The 17,416-nt window shown below is 37.7% G+C and overlaps 1 protein-coding gene across 4 annotated transcripts in view; it reads right to left on the reverse strand.

Annotated features, from left to right (window-relative positions):
- The window catches only part of LRRC4C (leucine rich repeat containing 4C), a 1,358,593-nt gene extending 1,345,301 nt beyond the window's left edge, over positions 1-13,292 (reverse strand). For all 4 annotated transcript variants that reach the window (XM_074401331.1, XM_074401329.1, XM_074401330.1 and 1 more), the window contains exon 1: positions 12,316-13,292. The gene's annotated coding sequence lies outside the window, so the exon portion shown is untranslated. The remainder of the gene's footprint in view (positions 1-12,315) is intronic.
- Between the last annotated feature and the right edge of the window lie 4,124 nt (positions 13,293-17,416).

A 17,416-nucleotide genomic window follows, 5' to 3' on the forward strand; every position in this document is an offset into this window, starting at 1 on the left:
CCTTGAAAGTATATAATACAATTTAACTAAATATAGCACCAGAAGCTATGACACAAAAATGTTCCAACATTCACTCGAATTCTGATTCAGTGAAAACATAAAATAGTTTGCTTTGAAACACAAAACAATGAACTGCCATTCATTCTTCTGTCCTGTAAGAAACAGACGAAAATACAAAAATCCATGAAGATACATTGTACAAATATTTGTGTGTTTCATAATCATCTTAGCAGCCTCGCCTTTGTAGAGGTACATTTGTGGGTGTTTGTGTGTGTGGTATGTTTTTAATATTTTTAAGACTTGCTTGAAGTTTCGTCTTTCCTTTATATTGGCTTCACTTGCTTAATAGTCTTTTCCTCTATGTTGCCCCTTCACTAATTGGGCAAATGTGATAATTTGTAATGGGTCTCCAACTCATTAGTGTAATTTAGTAAGGTTCTACTGTATTTCACCAGACACACAAATGAGGCTGCTGCACACATCTGTATTTTGGAGCTTTACTTCATCAGCATCCACAGTATTTCTGCTTTAAAATTGAGAAATGATTACCCCTTAATCAGCTATTTGTTATACTGGGCTACATAAATAGATGTTGTGTTATTAATAAATAATTTTAGGATAGAACTTAACAACAATTAACATTTACATAGAGGTTTGTTTGTTTGTTTTTTGTTTTTTGGTTTTTGGTTTTTTTTTTTAAGGATTTTTGATCTGTTGCCCAGGTGGGAGTGCAATGGCACTATCTTGGCTCACTGCAAACTCCTCTCCTAGGTTCAAGCAATTCTCCTGCCTCAGCCTCCTGAATAGCTGGGACTACAGGTGCCCACCACCATGGCTGGCTAATTTTTGTAGTTTTAGTAGAGACAGGGTTTCACCATGTTGGCCAAGCTGGTCTCAAACACCTGACCTCAGGTGATCTGACCACCTCAGCCTCCCATAGTGCTATGACTATACACATAAGCCACTGTGCCTAGCCTACATAGAGCTTTAAAGTTTAAAGCTTATCCTTATACATCCGAACACAGAAACCCTATGTATTCTCTTGTGGAAAAAGGTATTATACATATTTTTAAATGACTTAGAAAACAGTATTTCACAGTATTTCCATATATAGGTATTTGATTTGTCCAGACATTCACTATATAATTTTGGCCATTTATTTAACCATCTTTAAAATTTATACAGTATCTAGTTTATAGTTTTGGGGGGAAATATCAAATATTTTCATAATGAATATAAACTTGTAAACACATAGTAAGTTCTGAATACATGCTAGTTGTTATCATTAGGTACTTTTTAAAAGATACTTATATCTAAAGACAGAGAGATGAGATAGTTGTCAAATCTACAACTAGGATTTGCGGGTTGGGAAGACTTGAGTTAACCATGCAAAGGTAGTATCTATTCTTCACTTCTAGCAAGGAGGCTGTGGAGTTGGGTAGCCAATATTGTAAGGCCAGAGCTAGCAGAAGCAATGCCTCTAATTTGAAGCCTTAGGCTACTTAAAACCATGTGAGTGTACAGGACAGAGCCTGGAGTGACGGATATAGATTTGAGAAGGTTCGAAGATATTGCTAAAACAGAAAGTAGGCCTGGGGGCTTAGGCAGGTGTTGGAAAAGTTGGAGCTAGAGCATGAGGTTGAAATAAAAATCCAGGAAGAAGGAAGCAAGAAACCAATAAACTCTAGCAGGCCATCAGGGAAGAGAATAATCTGAATAAATGTCAAAGACAGGAGGTGTCGCCTAATACTGGCTTGTTTTTGTATCTTCTGTGGCTTCCGCTGGGTAAGAAGGGTAGGAGAAAAGATGATGGAAGTATCTAGTTACTAATACTTGTCCCTATATTCTGGCCCTGCAAATCACTAACCACTGTGAGGGGTGAGTAAAACAGATAGAAGGGCCAGTTTTTCTGGAGCCATACCCGGGCACAGACAGGAGAGCAAATTAGCTCTTTCTCTGTTTCTCAATCTCATCTCTCTACTCTCATCAGGAAAGAAGGTCAAGGTTTTATTCAAATAGACACCTGCTAAGTGACTCTCTATTGGCCTCCCTTCCCCCCAAGGATGATAGTAACTATCAAAGATTCAATCAGAGCATTTAGTTTCCTCTTGGGGGGGGAAAAAAAAAAAAAAAAAAAAGCTCTGTTGCTTCTTCAAGTAGATGGCGTAGTCAGAATTGAGCTCACTCTCTTCAAACAGTCTCCCCTTTGCCTTTCCTGGACCCTTATCTTGGGTCCAGACTCTAAGCCAAGAAAAATAAACATCCCATGAAACTACCTGGCAAATTTCTAAATGTGTTACTGTGAAATTGTCATCCCTCTAGCTTGACAGAAAGAGAAACTGGCATCTACTCAAAACAGACAAAGTGTCTCTCTCATCTCTGAAAACTAAAAATCTAAAAAGAAAAAAAAATTAGGCTGAAGACTGGAAGGTCAGAGAATGGCCTTTTTTATCAACTCTTCCTGGTTGTGTTAAGTGTCGTTCCATTCTGAGCTGGCAGTTCTTACACATGTTTCCCTCTAGAACATACCACTAGAGAGGCTGGTGCCATCTGCCTGTCCGACAGACCATCTGTACAAGGCACTGGCACCCCTTCCAGAAAACAGAAGAGAAACTGAGGACACTAAATAGGTGAGTTTGTATCTTTGTTTTCTAAGCTCTCTGGCAATAATTGGTAGAAAGGTAAAAGGAGTCCAAGAAAATTGTTTAAGGTTGAAAAAAAAATTATAGCAAAAGCAGAAAATAATTTTCACATAAGCAACCACCGACAAATTTAAAAGATAATAGAGAAAAGTAACCATTTCTGGGTTTACATTTCAGGCAAGCTAAAGCCCAAACTGAGAGGAGTCAAGGAACCAGAATTTATAGACAGATGCAACTAGGCAGACCTTCAGGTAGACACTGCTTTTAGTGACTGTTAACCTTGGACAAATCACAAGTCATCTGTAGCTCAGTTTCCTCATCTGTATCCTGAGAATAATGATGCCCCCTTCATGCAACTATAAAGCCTTCAGCACATCATCTGAAGTATCATAGAATTAAATGTGTGATAGCTATTGTGTCAATTGTGTGGGTTTGTTACAAGGCTCCCTACAGGGCCCCAAACTGTATCTTCATTCCTTCCTATCAAATACTTTTTGATGTATTTCCTTACTCTATTAGCACTGATATATTCAAAATTATAATTTATTCTAATTTCTCCTCGGAAGCATTATCACTGCTTCACAATATACATCTTTAGGACAGAGTTTTACATACTGAATTTATTATTTTTTGCTTCTGAATCCTGTGCTGCCTTGTTTAGCAAACTAATTGCTCCTCTGTTAATACAATGTCAACAATAATACAGTAACACATTTGAGGGAAACATCACATTGTTTACCACTTTGTGTTCCACATCATAACTGTGATACAATAGTGAATCTAGTAGGTGTTTAACAAAACATTTTGAAGAAATTACACCATCGAAATGACTACAGAAGGAAAAGAATGTACTGTTGTTATCCACAAGAACATTCATTGAGAATTCTGACTGACTTACTCAAAAGTGTTCTTGACCTAGATCCACGACATTGTTCTGAGGTTCACAAACAGGAATAGGGTTATTAAAAAAAAAACCTGAACTGTCCCAACTGTCACCACCCCCCTAAAAATAAATATATAGAAATATAGAAGTGTGTGTGTGTATATGTATACAGTGCTAGACAATTGAGTCTTGGAGAAAAATATGTATGAGATAGGAATAACAGAATTCCAATTAGCAAAGTCTTGAAAAATAAAATGCAGCAGTGCTTTAGTGATGGAAGAGAAGAAAATCAAACTTGAAGTCACAAAGACACATCCAAGAGAGTAATGGCAGTGAGGCATGACAGGTCAAGGATAAAGAAAGGGAAAATAGGAAATAACATCAAGCAGATTAACATAGGAAGAATGTGGCTATTTGTGAGCAAAACAGACCCTATTTCATGAAAGTGTTGGCAGCCAGGGGAACTCTCAGAAAAAGTCTAAACTACTTTCATATCTGCTCTTACTTGGGCCCTGGAATCAGAACAGGTTGACTGAGAATATGTTTAATGCTTAATAGTAGTCCGGGTTCCTTGATAGAGAAAATGACCCTGAGCAAAAGTCACATATAAACATGGCTTTCCCTGTGAAGGGAGAGTGGAGTTTTTTCCTTGTATGTAACTATATTCAGACTATTGTGACTATGCATGGCAGATGTCTCCAACAGAAAATAATTAGCAAACCCATCCACTGTCTGTGTTATTAATCATTTGCTTGTTTACAGGAAAGAGTATTCCTTTATTAAATTGATTTTTTTCCTAAATGTTTTCACTTCACATGTATTTTTTACTATGTTATTCAAACATTTGTCTTAATTCATATGGATTATTTTCTTTACTTCTTTCATATGGAGTAGCTACTGGGGTCAAGGTATATATGGTCACAGGTTCTAATTCCAATCATATGGTTGAAAAAAAGTACACCCTGCAGCATTGTGTGTTTACTCGGCCTTTGTTTCTGTGACTTGTTACCTGAAGCATGAATGTATAAATTGAAAGGTCCTACACAAGGAATTGAAACCTCTCATCTTTAAGTAACTTAATATCAAACACTCAAAAGGCTAATTTGTTTGCTCAATATATATGTAAAGGAACAGCTAGGATACCAAAAACAGAAATATAATTTAATATCTACATTACGTAAAAAAGCTAGAGAATTTTTACAGGCATTAAAGATAAAGTTAGTATTTTCTTTGTTTCTTGACAATATTAAGTGGAAGAAAGACTGCTACTTCTACTCTTTATCAAGAAAGCTTTCATAAGATGACCTTTTCTCCTGTTTACAGCCAAGCAATGAGCTTCATTGCTCACATTTTAGAACCCGACTTTAGAAAGAATCCCACAGTTTATGAAAATCAGGCTTGGTTCTCTTTCTTTCTCTGGTTTCCTTGCATGTTCTATACCAATCACTCTTTTCCATCATGTTTCCCACTGATGTCAACATGCTGAAAGATAATTTCCCTCCTCTTTTTATATTTTTATAAGTAAACAAACAAGAATACGTGCTTCTCTGTTTATTCAGGTGCTGTAATAATTTGTATCATCTCTGGCACCGCAGAGTACAACAACATTTATACAAACTGAAACTGCTAAGTTATTATCACAATTACTATTACTACCAATGATTGTAAGTAAATTTAATTATTTTTATAATGTGATGCCTTTTATTGAGTACCAGTTAAATTCTAATCTCTGTTCTAGATACCTTGTGAGCATTACTTTTCTTAATCTTTTTACAATGCTACAAGGTAAGATATGGAAATACAGCTCCAAAGTAACCTTCCCAAAGGTACACAACTAATAAAACATAACATATTGGGAGATGCTACTCATAAAAGTAAATTCTGCAAATGCTCCTTAATGCCACTTATGATGTGGTGTTACAGAGAAGACTTTCATTTCTTTGCTTTGCTCTGAGTTCCGTAACTGCAGTACAATCATCCAAATGGCATCAGACATTTTAATAAGATTTAGGTAATTGCCTCAAAGTTAAATAGAGATCTTGCATTTTGCTAAAGACCACAAAAATATGGTACTGATGATGTACTATATTAGGGACCCATTGGTTCAGAGAGACACCCTTCAGAGGCCCCTTAGAGACACTAACATCACATCTTTCCACTGATAGAGTTTGGCCCTATTACAGAAACACAATTACCTGACTTGCATTTAGAGAAGGCTTGCTTTGGACTGTCTATATTTATGTGAAGAAGTATTGGGTTTGCATCCTACAAATAAAAGAAAACATGCGTAAAAGAATAGATATGGGCTTTGGAGTGAGTCAGAATTTAAGACAAATAAATCCCTTTTTGCCTTACCTGTAGTATGGGACTAACAATGTTACCGGTTAATTTGTGTATGTGTTTGTATGTAAGAAGTATAAATAAATAATCTAACCTACCTAGCACAGGTCCTGGCACGTAGAATACCTTTGCTGAATATATGAGATAACTGATCATAGTATTATATTTTCTTAGTGTGTATTGGCAATATATTTGCAGTATATCACAAAGGGAATTTCCTTAGTGCAGTGCAAAGCTTCACCCACAAATTCTGATGCTTAAGGCTGTGGTAGAGGCCAATGAACTCGCGTTTGCTTTTTGACCAACTGACATCCATCTTTCCTTTTCACGTCTCCTAGAATCAAATTTTATGGCATGAAGCTTTAAAATGCAGGGAGCTAGGCCAGGCGCGGTGGCTCAAGCCTGTAATCCCAGCACTTTGGGAGGCCGAGGCGGGTGGATCACGAGGTCAAGAGATCGAGACCATCCTGGTCAACATGGTGAAACCCCGTCTCTACTAAAAATACAAAAATTACCTGGGCATGGTGGCGCACTCCTGTAGTCCCAGCTACTAGGGAGGCTGAGGCAGGAGAATTGCTTGAACCCAGGGGGCGGAGGTTGCGGTGAGCCGAGATCGTGCCATTGCACTCCAGCCTGGGTAACAAGAGCGAAACCCCGTCTCAAAAAAAAAAAAAAAAAAAAAAAAAAAAAATATGCAGGGAGCGTGGATCTTGTATTTCTTCCCATAAAGTCATAAAACACACTTCATCCATTTATTTTAAGGATAGAAAGAACCCACAATCTGAAGGACAAAACCCCATTTCCTCCATGCACAGGGAAAGGCTGACTTTGCAGTACAGAAATACCTGGGTCAAGTGGTACCAGCCGTGCAGAGTTAGCAAAGCAGAATTGGACTCATCACTGACAGCTCAGCTCAGCTACATTAATAGGAACAAGGCTTTTTAGATCTTTTTCGATACGTTCTTGAACAAAATAAAGGTCATACACAATGACACAGCCCCACATAAGTCAGATTCTGGCAGAGGAATCTTAATTTTTTTTAACTATTAAGTAAAAATTCCAAGGGACAGCCTTGAAGACTGCAGCATTCCCTATGCAAATACAGGAATTACAGCAAATTGCTATGAGCAGAGAGAGTCCTTCTAATACTTCCCAAAGCAATGACTACAGTGCTTGTACCTGGTAGGTGCTCAATAAATATGGACCCTTTTATTAACTGTGAACAAAACGAGGTTTTTAGATAAAGAGCAATGTTAATACCTCCTGCTGACATCTGAATTGTGTTTCTCCTACCACACGTGGAAGGAAGCACGTGATTATTGCTCCTTATATTTGGTATCATTTTGAAAGTTGTGCGTATAAGTGACATGACATCCAAGAAGGGTACTTAGGCTGCTCTAAAAAAGGGTCTGATGAAACCATGGTACATGAAATGAGCTACTGTACAGATATAGCTTTCAGAATATAGCTGACTCTCTCCAATTTTACTTTGCATTCAGATTACATTTGGGGTTTTGCCTCCCCATATAAAAATATAAATGCACTGAATTAGGGTGGTCTTCCTATTCTTAAACTAGTCGAACAGGAGTGAGAGAATATATGTGAGCTACTTTGAGAAGTCCAATTTTGCGTCAAGGGTTTTACCAAGTGCTTTATATACAATTATTCATTCACTCATCACACATTGCTTATAACTGATTGTCCCTATTTAACAGATTAGACAACTGAGGCTTCCAGAGATGAGGTAACTGAGCTTCATCTATTCAACTCTAAAGCCTGTTCTTACTGTCATATTCTCTGGCTGTCATAACTTCCAAGTCAGCTTTTTTACTCTGGTCTATCTGTCTACCAAATGCAATTTACTGTGACAATCACTGTATGCCATGCTATTATTATAGATGTACATTTTATTTATACAATTCCCAACTGTAACTCAAAATCTAATCAACAACCTCATGGTGGACTGGAGTTATTTGGAGACTACAAACTTGCCAGAAGTCTGTGTATGTCCAAGTCTGAAGAAGCCAAGTTTTTCTTATGTTTCTGGATATCCAGTGAAAATGAATTCAGGTCATTATACATTTTCTATTTTTCATGAAACTAAAATTATGCCTCATGTAGATTGGCTAATTATTTATGTATACATGTATACACACACATGTGCATACACACAACAAACACACATATCCACAATTAACATAGAATGTACCACAAAAATTACTTTAAAAGAGGTAGAGTCACATTTGGGAAAACATCAGAACTACAACAACATAAATGTTAATCACCAATCACTAAGAATACACCAGTTCTGCCGGGTGCAGTGGCTCACGCCTGTAATCCCAGCACTTTGGGAGGCTAAGACGGGCAGATCAAGAGGTCAGGAGTTCTAGACCAGCCTGGCCAACATGGTGAAAACCCGTCTCTTCTAAAAATACAAAAAAATTAGCCGGGCGTAGTGATTGGTGCCTGTAATGCCAGCTACTCGGGAGGCTGAGGCAGGAGAATTGCTTGAACTGGGGAGACAGAGGTTGCAATGAGCTGAGACTGTGCCATTGCACTCCAGCCTGGGTGACAGAGACGCCATCTCCAAAAAAAATAAATAAATGAATAAATAAAAGAATAGACCAGTTCTGCTTAACATTTTCACTTGAGATTATATTGGAGGAATCATTTCATAATGTCTTGAATAGATAAAGTCATCATGACTATAACATCTTACATTTCTACAGAAGTGTATATTTGTAGATCCTTTTTTCTACAACATTTTACCATAGTCTTCCTAACAACACTATGAGTTAAAAATAGTCATTTCCAAATTATATAGAAGGAAATCAAGGTTCCAAGACTTTGAATGACCTATCAACCATTAAGCAATGTTTGACTGACATCTCCTGATTCTCAATCCAGAGGTTTTTTTTTCCATCTGATTTTAACCCCAGCCTCCACCATTCCCCACTTTATCTGTGACTGCTGAGTAGTCCCAAATGGAAATGCACATAATTGAGTGAGTTGGCTTAATTTATTACAAAGCCCCTTCTCTATTCACATATCAATTAATCCATCTTGTATTTTGTAATTTATTGGGATCCCTGAGAGGTTGTTCTGAAGTGATGGAGAACAGGATCAAGGACATACAATAGCATTTGTCATCAGAGAGTCTATCTTCTTCCTCCCAAGAGTTTTCATTTTCTGTTGTAGGCTGCTGCTCTTAGCCTATTCATATTAGCCCCATTTTCAGCATCAGCTCAGCTCTTCAAGCTAACATACAGCTCTAGGCTGTTATAATGACTCAGCAATCAAAATTTCAAGTTCAATCCATCTAGTCCTTACCCACCTCCAGGGCCAGAGCTCCCAAAGCTCCTCTCTGCTCTCAAACTTATTAGGTGATGTTTCTGGCTTTCTTTAAAGGTTCTCAGGAGCTGACTTTCCAGCTGGCAACCCTGTTTGTTACAGAGGGAAAGACCTATTCATGTGTTAAGTGCCCTGGGTCTTAAAAACATAGAAACATGCTGGAGAATGTGGGGCCTCTTTGGCTGACTTTAGCAGAGGCCCAGAGAAAGGCCTGCCAAATGAATCGAGTTAAATAGAGAAGAAACTGGAATGTCCTTTATTCTCCCCAATAAACTCAGAGCAACCCTTCACCAATTCATTCTTTTAAAAATATAACCCTGCATATGCTGCTTCTGGGGAACTTCAGCCTTTTCTTTAGCAACTCTGACATGTTACTCCTACTGCGGAAAGACTCCCTACCCCCATTTACCTTTCTTTTCTGAATTCTGTAAGCAATAAAACAAACCCTGGTGAACCTCAAAACACTCTCTACCACAAAATAAAACTGAAAAAGCCATGAATCTGGAGTTGGTTCTGATCAAAAGCTGTTTATCATTGCTCTGGCCTGAGCTGAAAATAAAGATGCAAAGTTACAGTTGTGCAAACACCATCAGGAACCCTTGAGATCTGGGAGAGACGCTTTATACATTGCATACGCTGCAATCAGAAAATCCAAGTTGGCTTGTACCCCACTTCTATTATTAGCCTAAAATAAGTGACAATGAAAGCGCTGCTATCGCTAGAAGAGTCACTCATTACAATCACTAAATCTTAAATACAAAAAAATCAAGTTGGTATCTTTCATTGTTATTGTTGTTGTTGTTTTGAGGTAATGTTGAGAACAAGCAATGCAATTAATTTTTACCAACAACACACATCTAAATATACCAATACTTGGTGAGGGTATGAATGGGAGAACAGTCAAAATTAAATAGCCTCAATGGAGAGAGGTACTAATTTGCCAAATTCCAGAACTACTTTTTCAAAGGACTTCTCTCTAATCACAACAGTCCTAACACGAAATAGATGACCGAAAACATTGTCCTCTGTACCTGGGACTACTTGCCAAAAGCTGCAGGTTAATAAAGAGCTGACCAACTTAAGGAATGCTGATTGTCCAACAGAGCTTGGGAGCCTCCAATACCCTACAATGACCCATGGGCACTTGGGAGTATCAGGATCCTTCTCCTTACAACAGAAACTTCATGTTTCTTATTCACATATTAGTCTCACTTTCAGGTTTTAAGAACCTCAGATTGTTTTCTCCACAAAGAAAATAACATTTTATTTAGGGTTTCTCCTAGGTTCAAGCCATTTAAAAATTTTTAAAAAAAGAAAACAACAAACCTCCTTTCTAGGTGAGAAAAATTTACCTGTACATTATGGGTAACAGATGAAAATACCCTGATCATAAATCATTACAAGAAAGACAAATTATAAATTATACTGGCAGTAATTTTCCCCTGGTAATTTTTACCAAGAGCAAGCACTGTCAGGAGTACAGGGTACAAGGTTGGGCCAGGAGTGGAGGAGGGGCAGCTTCTCACCATTGTCCTCTCTTACCTGCTTCTCTAAAATAATTATGCAAAAAATATTAGATAGATGAAAGGCCTAGGGTAATACCAGAGTATAATCTCCTCTTTAAGGTGGTTTTTTTGTTTGTTTGTTTGTTTGTTTGGGGGAGGTTGCTTGTTTTCTTTTGGTAACTCCTTTTTATAAAAACGAATATTATCAATGTTTTGAGTATGATATCTGACATCTCTCAACTTGGTGCTCTCATAAATCTGTGATCCAGGCCACCTAGCCTCTGAATCAATCTATTATGTTACAATTGGCATCGACTTTCTATACACAGACATCAATACCTGGAGAGAATCACTTAGGCATGTCCTTCTCTACCTACTTACCACACCTGTCATCTCTTCCATGAACGTGTCCACAGTAACAGTTCAAGTTGGCTAACATTCCATGAAATACCACTATTCTTTTAAAGATAAACCATCCACATGCAGTGGCAGATGATAAGTAAGGTTCTGTCGCTTTCATGTGGGGTCTCAGCATTTTAGAAACCTATTTACAAGTGATTCTTACTCCCGGGGAGAAGCTAATTGATGCCAATGCAGAGATAAAAATACTCAAAGACACAGGAACATAGATGTTATCACAATGAAATGTTATTTTCCTTTAATTAAATAACCTTGAGATTGAAACAGGTAAAATATTATCTGCATTTCACTTTGAAGGAAAAGCGGGGAAAGATAAAGGCACAGCTAACTATCAGTAAACTAAACAGACTGAGTTAGGCAAGATATTTGACTAAAGTCACCTGAATTTCTGATGCCACTTGCTTTTACAGCCAAGAATAGACAATTAAGAGCAATTTGCAATCACACTCCCTTCTCAGGGGACCACGTAGGGTAAGAGGATCTTCCAAAATGAGCGACACTAGTCTTAATCAGGGGACACTGCATTCAGAAAGGTTAATGAGATGCAATAGACAGAGAATCAAAAAGACAGAAGAGGTTCAAAATACTAAACAATTTCCACTTTGTTCTCATTTGCTCCAATTAAGAGCTGGTGAAGCAGCTTTTCTGTATTCCATACATTCGCTACTCTCTAGAGCAGAAATAACTATTCGAGAATTAAAAAATAGATGTATGGGGAGGGGAAAGTGTACTATTAAGTTATCATGAAAGTCCGGATTACACCCCCACCTCCCCAACCCCCAGTCTTTGAGCAGACACACTTTGCCTCTAACTCGGAGCCTCTGCCAGGCGTTTTTCTGATTAATGTTTTTCCTCAAATTTAGAGAGTATTGCAAGGCAGGAGAAAGCTGGATTGACGTTTTTTCCAGATTTCTTATATTCAGAATTCCCTGTGAAAAATGTTAGATAAACGAGAGGTATAAAAATGGTAAGAGGCATGGGGGGATGGTTATACAAATGGAAATAATCTCCTTGGCATAAAAATAGCCCCAAAATGCCACACACTGAGTTCTTCTGAGCATTCCAGTCTCTAGAAATGCGCGTATAAACTGCATACGGATTTCTGAAAACAAACAGGAAAACACAAACATTGCAAGACAAGCACTGAGATCCAAGGAGGAGTCCCATGACTTACCTTCCTTGTGGATCCTCAAAGTTCACCATGGGAAATTTACAATCCTCTAGCTTGCCGTGCACTACTCTATTTTCTTTTCTTCTTTTTATTTATTTATTTTTTAAGTCATATCGGAGAAAAAACATCAGTTTTCAAAGGTTCCATGTATCTGATCTTCCAGCACCAGCCAAAACGCGTCCAAGAGACTCCGCCAAAAAGTAAGCCAAAAACTCATCAAAGGCAAAAGCAGAAGGGGGAGTGGGGAAGCGAGGAGGTGGCGAAAGGCGGGGGTGGGGGCTACTGACTGTGAGCCCAAGTGCCCAGAGAATATTGTCACACTGTTGAAATCTCCTACTGTACGAAATACCTGCTTTGGTGGCCACACTAACACACACACACACACGGACACTCACACATTCTCTTTCATGCAGAAGCAGGCACCCACACTCACAAACACACACAAACACACGCACGCACTCACACAAACCAGTGTAATGAAAACTGTCGGTAGTAACCTCCAAGAGCTGCTGTGTGCTGCAGATGGTACGGCTCACTGTTACCTTCCCAGATCTGTGAAGGATCAAATGAACATCCAAAATCAGGGGGGCCCCAGGACTAGGTAGATTCCAGATCCCTCTCCCCCAGGCAGACGCATCAAGCCAGGAGCAGGTCAATCAGCAGAGGTGTCTGCTTGCAGGGTGCCCTGGATTATGGCAAGGTTATTAATCTTGATGTGCTGCATCCCCCACCCCCAACATTCGGCAGGCTGCATTGAGATGATTGCCAGAGCTGTCTGTCCCTGCTCTACTGCATTCGCTCAGCCCTCTGATGCTGCAAGTGAGACACGGTGGAGGCAAGAATACTAATAAGGTGGTTAGCTACAGTTTCTTCAAGGCAGTCGGCATGCAGTACAGTAAATGTGTACTTCCCAGTGCTCCGTGTGTGAGCCTGCGTGTCTGCAGGGAGGGCAGTGAATCCATCTCCGGCCAGAAGACGAAATGGTTTGTATCCTGCCTGGGAGAACTATATCATCATCGGAATCATCACTGTCCTGCAACGGCGCTGTCTATGACAGTATTTTGCTTGGGATAAAGAAGGGGGTTTCTTCGTTTAGAAGCCTAGAGCTGGCATTTAGAAGTGAAAAAAAAAAAATTGTCTGGGGAGACAAATTAGCTTTATAAATAGGATCCAAGGAGACTGAGGCAAAATTTTAACATGCAGCTTCCCTGACTGTTAAATGGAAATACAAAGCAATTTCAAAAACCAGCTCCAGACTATAAATCTTGGAGCTGGCAACAAGTATCTGAATTTGACTGATGGGACTGTAGATAAATGGATTACTGGTAATATAAAAAGTTTGCTCATGCCTCCTGCTTCACAGCCATGGATCCAGTGTGTACAAAAATTTAGGTACAGTTCATTCATTTTTAAAGATGAATTTTGACTTGACACCTGCACTGTTTTACTGTAATATACATTTTTTAATCACATAGCTATCAAATTATAGAGAACATCTGTGTGGGACAGCATCATTAGAGGGATTGGTTGACAATTATCCTTCATAAGCATTATAATCCATAACATTTTTACCTGAAACGAGCTTAAAGTTTTCAGAAAAACAGTACACATCTCTTTTAGTATCAAGCAATTAAATTAAAATAAAATATATATGTAAGATGCTAAATAATTAGCCTCTAGAGTGCTAAATTTTCTGCTTCTATAATTCAGTTTCATATTAAAATACCTTTTCTTTAGTTCAAGTCACTCACTATATTATTTAAGTTGAAATAAATTGGTATTATCTGGAAAAGTATTGGACAGTTGGAGAAGGCAGATAAAGGTGAATTATAGAGCAGTGTAATACCAGGTATTGCCAGCAGATGTCACAAAAGAAAACGCAGGTAAAAAAATTCTTCCAAGAACAGCAAGCATTTAATCTGATTTAGTAAACACGGCTCTTAATAAAATTGATGGCACTAATAAAAAATACTGAATTTTTATAAAATCTTAAAGTGCAAATAAGAACTTAGAGAATAACTTGCCCTTTATATTTTTCCAAATGTCCCTCTCAAATCACAATTTTTCATAACTCTGGCAGACTTTCTATTATTAATATTGGAAAAAATACTATGCCATTAACTAAGATTCGATTTGCATATGATACTATTTCTATCAGTGATTTTCTTTTGTTCTATAAAGTATATCATTCAATACATTGTATGCAATACAGCAGCTACTAGATTAAACTACAAAACCGTTTGTAAATTGGATGAACAAAATTACTCTCCAAAAATTAGTTTGAAAGAATTATTCATATTTAGGAGACAAACATTAATAAAAAGTGACACATAAGTAGAATGTACAAAGAATTTTGGTTGGTCTTTATCAATTCAATTTATGTTAACGTGTGAAATGTTTAAAAGAATCTAGCATATCATCTTAGCCTTCATTTAGTTAAATATAACTCACGGGTACACAACAGCTCACGGCACTAATTGGCAAAACTGTCAGTAAAATATAGTGTTAAAAATTGCCCTTTGGAATTCAGATAGACCTACGTTCAAATTTTAGTTTTTCCTTATATAGGGTGGTTAGTTTCTATAAGTCATACATCTTTGTCTTTTGCTGGGGTGTTGGGTATGCTTTGTCTCTCTCTTTTTAAATTTTTTACTGTCACTTGAAAGCAGGACACTAATATGTACCTAGTAGGATTATTGTGAGGACTGGAATTAATTAATATTTATTATGTGCTTACCATGTCTCCTGACACATAATAAGTGATCTATCAGTACCATATATGTCCTATAAATAAAGTAGATAATTGAATTTTACTATGTTGGTCTGGCTTTGTGGACCACCAAATAAAAGAAGACAAATCATTTAATCAATCCTTTTGGTGTTGAAAATGTATTTTAAAATTTGTTTTATTTTATTTTTTAGGGATGAAGTCTTGCTCTGTCGCCCAGGCTGGAGTACCAGTAGTGCAAGTGCGGTTCACAGCAGCCTCCGCCTCCTGGGTTACAGAGACTCTCCTGCCTCAGCCTCCCAGTAGCTGGAATTACAGGCACATACCACCATGCCTGGCTAATTTTTGTATTTTTAGTAGATGTAGGGTTTCACCATGTTGATGTTGGCCAGGTTGGTCTCGAACCCCTGACCTCAAGTAATCCACCCACTTCAGCCTCCCAAAGTGCTAGAGCTACAGGCTTGATCCACCGCCCCCAGCCTTTAAATTTATTTTTACAAAGAGTTGGTTTGCTCTTGTTTTTGTAAGAAAAACAAGATCATTTGATCACTCTTTAAAAGTTTGTTATATGCATCCTAATAAGCCCTCTGTGTCCATGGTCCCACATGCATAAAATATTTTTTAAATAACAATGAAATAATAAAAAGAACACAAATTTTAAAAAGCAATATAGCAAATATTTACATCGTATTAGGCATTATAAGTTATCTAGAGATTATTTATGAAGGATGTACATAAGTTATATGCAAATACTACCCTGTTTACAATAAGATATTTGAGCAATCATGGATTTTGATATACAGAGGAGGCGTCCTGGAACCAATCCCCATGAATATCTAGGGATGACTGCATATGCATTTTGCTTTATATATGTATCCTAAGACTCAATAGGAAAGGGAACTCACTTTCTTGATTGTCTGATATCTTGACTCAAACAGGGTATTTGGAAAGAAATCTAATGGCAACTCACTGCTTCCTCATCAAGACTTGTTTGAAGTTAATAGTGTCACCAAGCTTAAGTACCAAGTTAAAGTGTTGGTACTTAAAAAGGTACTATGTGCTGCTGCTTAGGTTCCCCCAAACTTATATGTTGAAGCCCTAATCCCCAGTGCTATGATATTTGGAAGTGGGGATCAATGAGATTCAAGACAAACTATTCCAAAATATGGCACCTTGACATTTAAGAAAATGACAGAAACAGAAAGGTCACTCTCACTTTCCTCTTTCCTTCTCCCTGAAACTGGCTATAAAACCTAGCTAGTCTTACCCGAATGTAGGTCATAAAACCTTCATTCCAGCAGGCCCCTCCCTAAAAGCTGAGAAAAGAGAAATTCTGAGAAACTCTTCTCCTTGTAAACACAGAGATGCCAAGAAGAGTATGAATAAACGGGCCTCACTAAGTTCTCTCCACTTTATTACCTTTAAATCTAACTCTTTTTCTCCAGTCATTCTTCTACATGACTGTGTACCATTCATGAAACAAATAGAAATATACGCAAATTTCCCTGTCTATATGCGTCTTCATTTCTGAAGGATCCCATGTCAAATGAAACATATTCAGTACAGGTATATGTTTTCGTCTTGTTAATGTGTTGTTTGATAGGGACCTCAGCCATAAATATTGTGATTAGTGAGGAAAAAATATTATTTTCCTTTCCTGCAAGGGTCTTTGGGAGTTACTTAAGTCATAAGAGTAGAGCTCTCTCAAGTAGGATTAGTGCCTCTTAATAAGGCATGAGGGAGAGAAAATTTCTCTGCCATGTTAGAATGCAACAAGAAGCTACCTGTTCAACCAGGAAAAGAACCCTCACCAGAAGCCAAATCAGCAGGTGATACCTTGATCTTTGAATTTCCAGTCTCCAGAACTATGAAAAATAAATTTTTGTTGTTTAAGCTGCCCAGCTAAGATATAAGGTTAAAAAAAAAAAAGTTAGTTTCTTAATCAGAAATTCAGTGACAGACTACAGCAGATTAACATTTTAAATGGATGCTTGGATATTGAATTTTTTAGCTACTGATCATTGGACAATTATTAACAATACAAGAAGTACTTTCTGAGGGAAAGTAATACCAAGAAGGTGGCTACAGGGCATCAGTTATATGTAAATTCCTTCTGGGTCTCTTGAAGAATTGTGTTAGACTAAAAATGTGTTATAAACAGTAAGCCTATTGTTCTTCATCCAGCATCCTGAAACTCCAGGGTGGGTTGAATAATCTGTATATTAAAGTTGAAAAAAAGTTTCTTTGATATTAGATTGCTATGTAAGATTAAATGCATCTCCTCCCTCATTCCAAGAAAGCTTAGTGTCATCAGTAGTCCTCTAGGTATATTACGAAGATCAGACACATGGTAATATATTAATTTCAGGAAAGAAA

The sequence above is a fragment of the Saimiri boliviensis genome, chromosome 6, assembly GCF_048565385.1.
Source record: "Saimiri boliviensis isolate mSaiBol1 chromosome 6, mSaiBol1.pri, whole genome shotgun sequence".
NCBI classification, from domain to species: Eukaryota; Metazoa; Chordata; class Mammalia; order Primates; family Cebidae; genus Saimiri; species Saimiri boliviensis.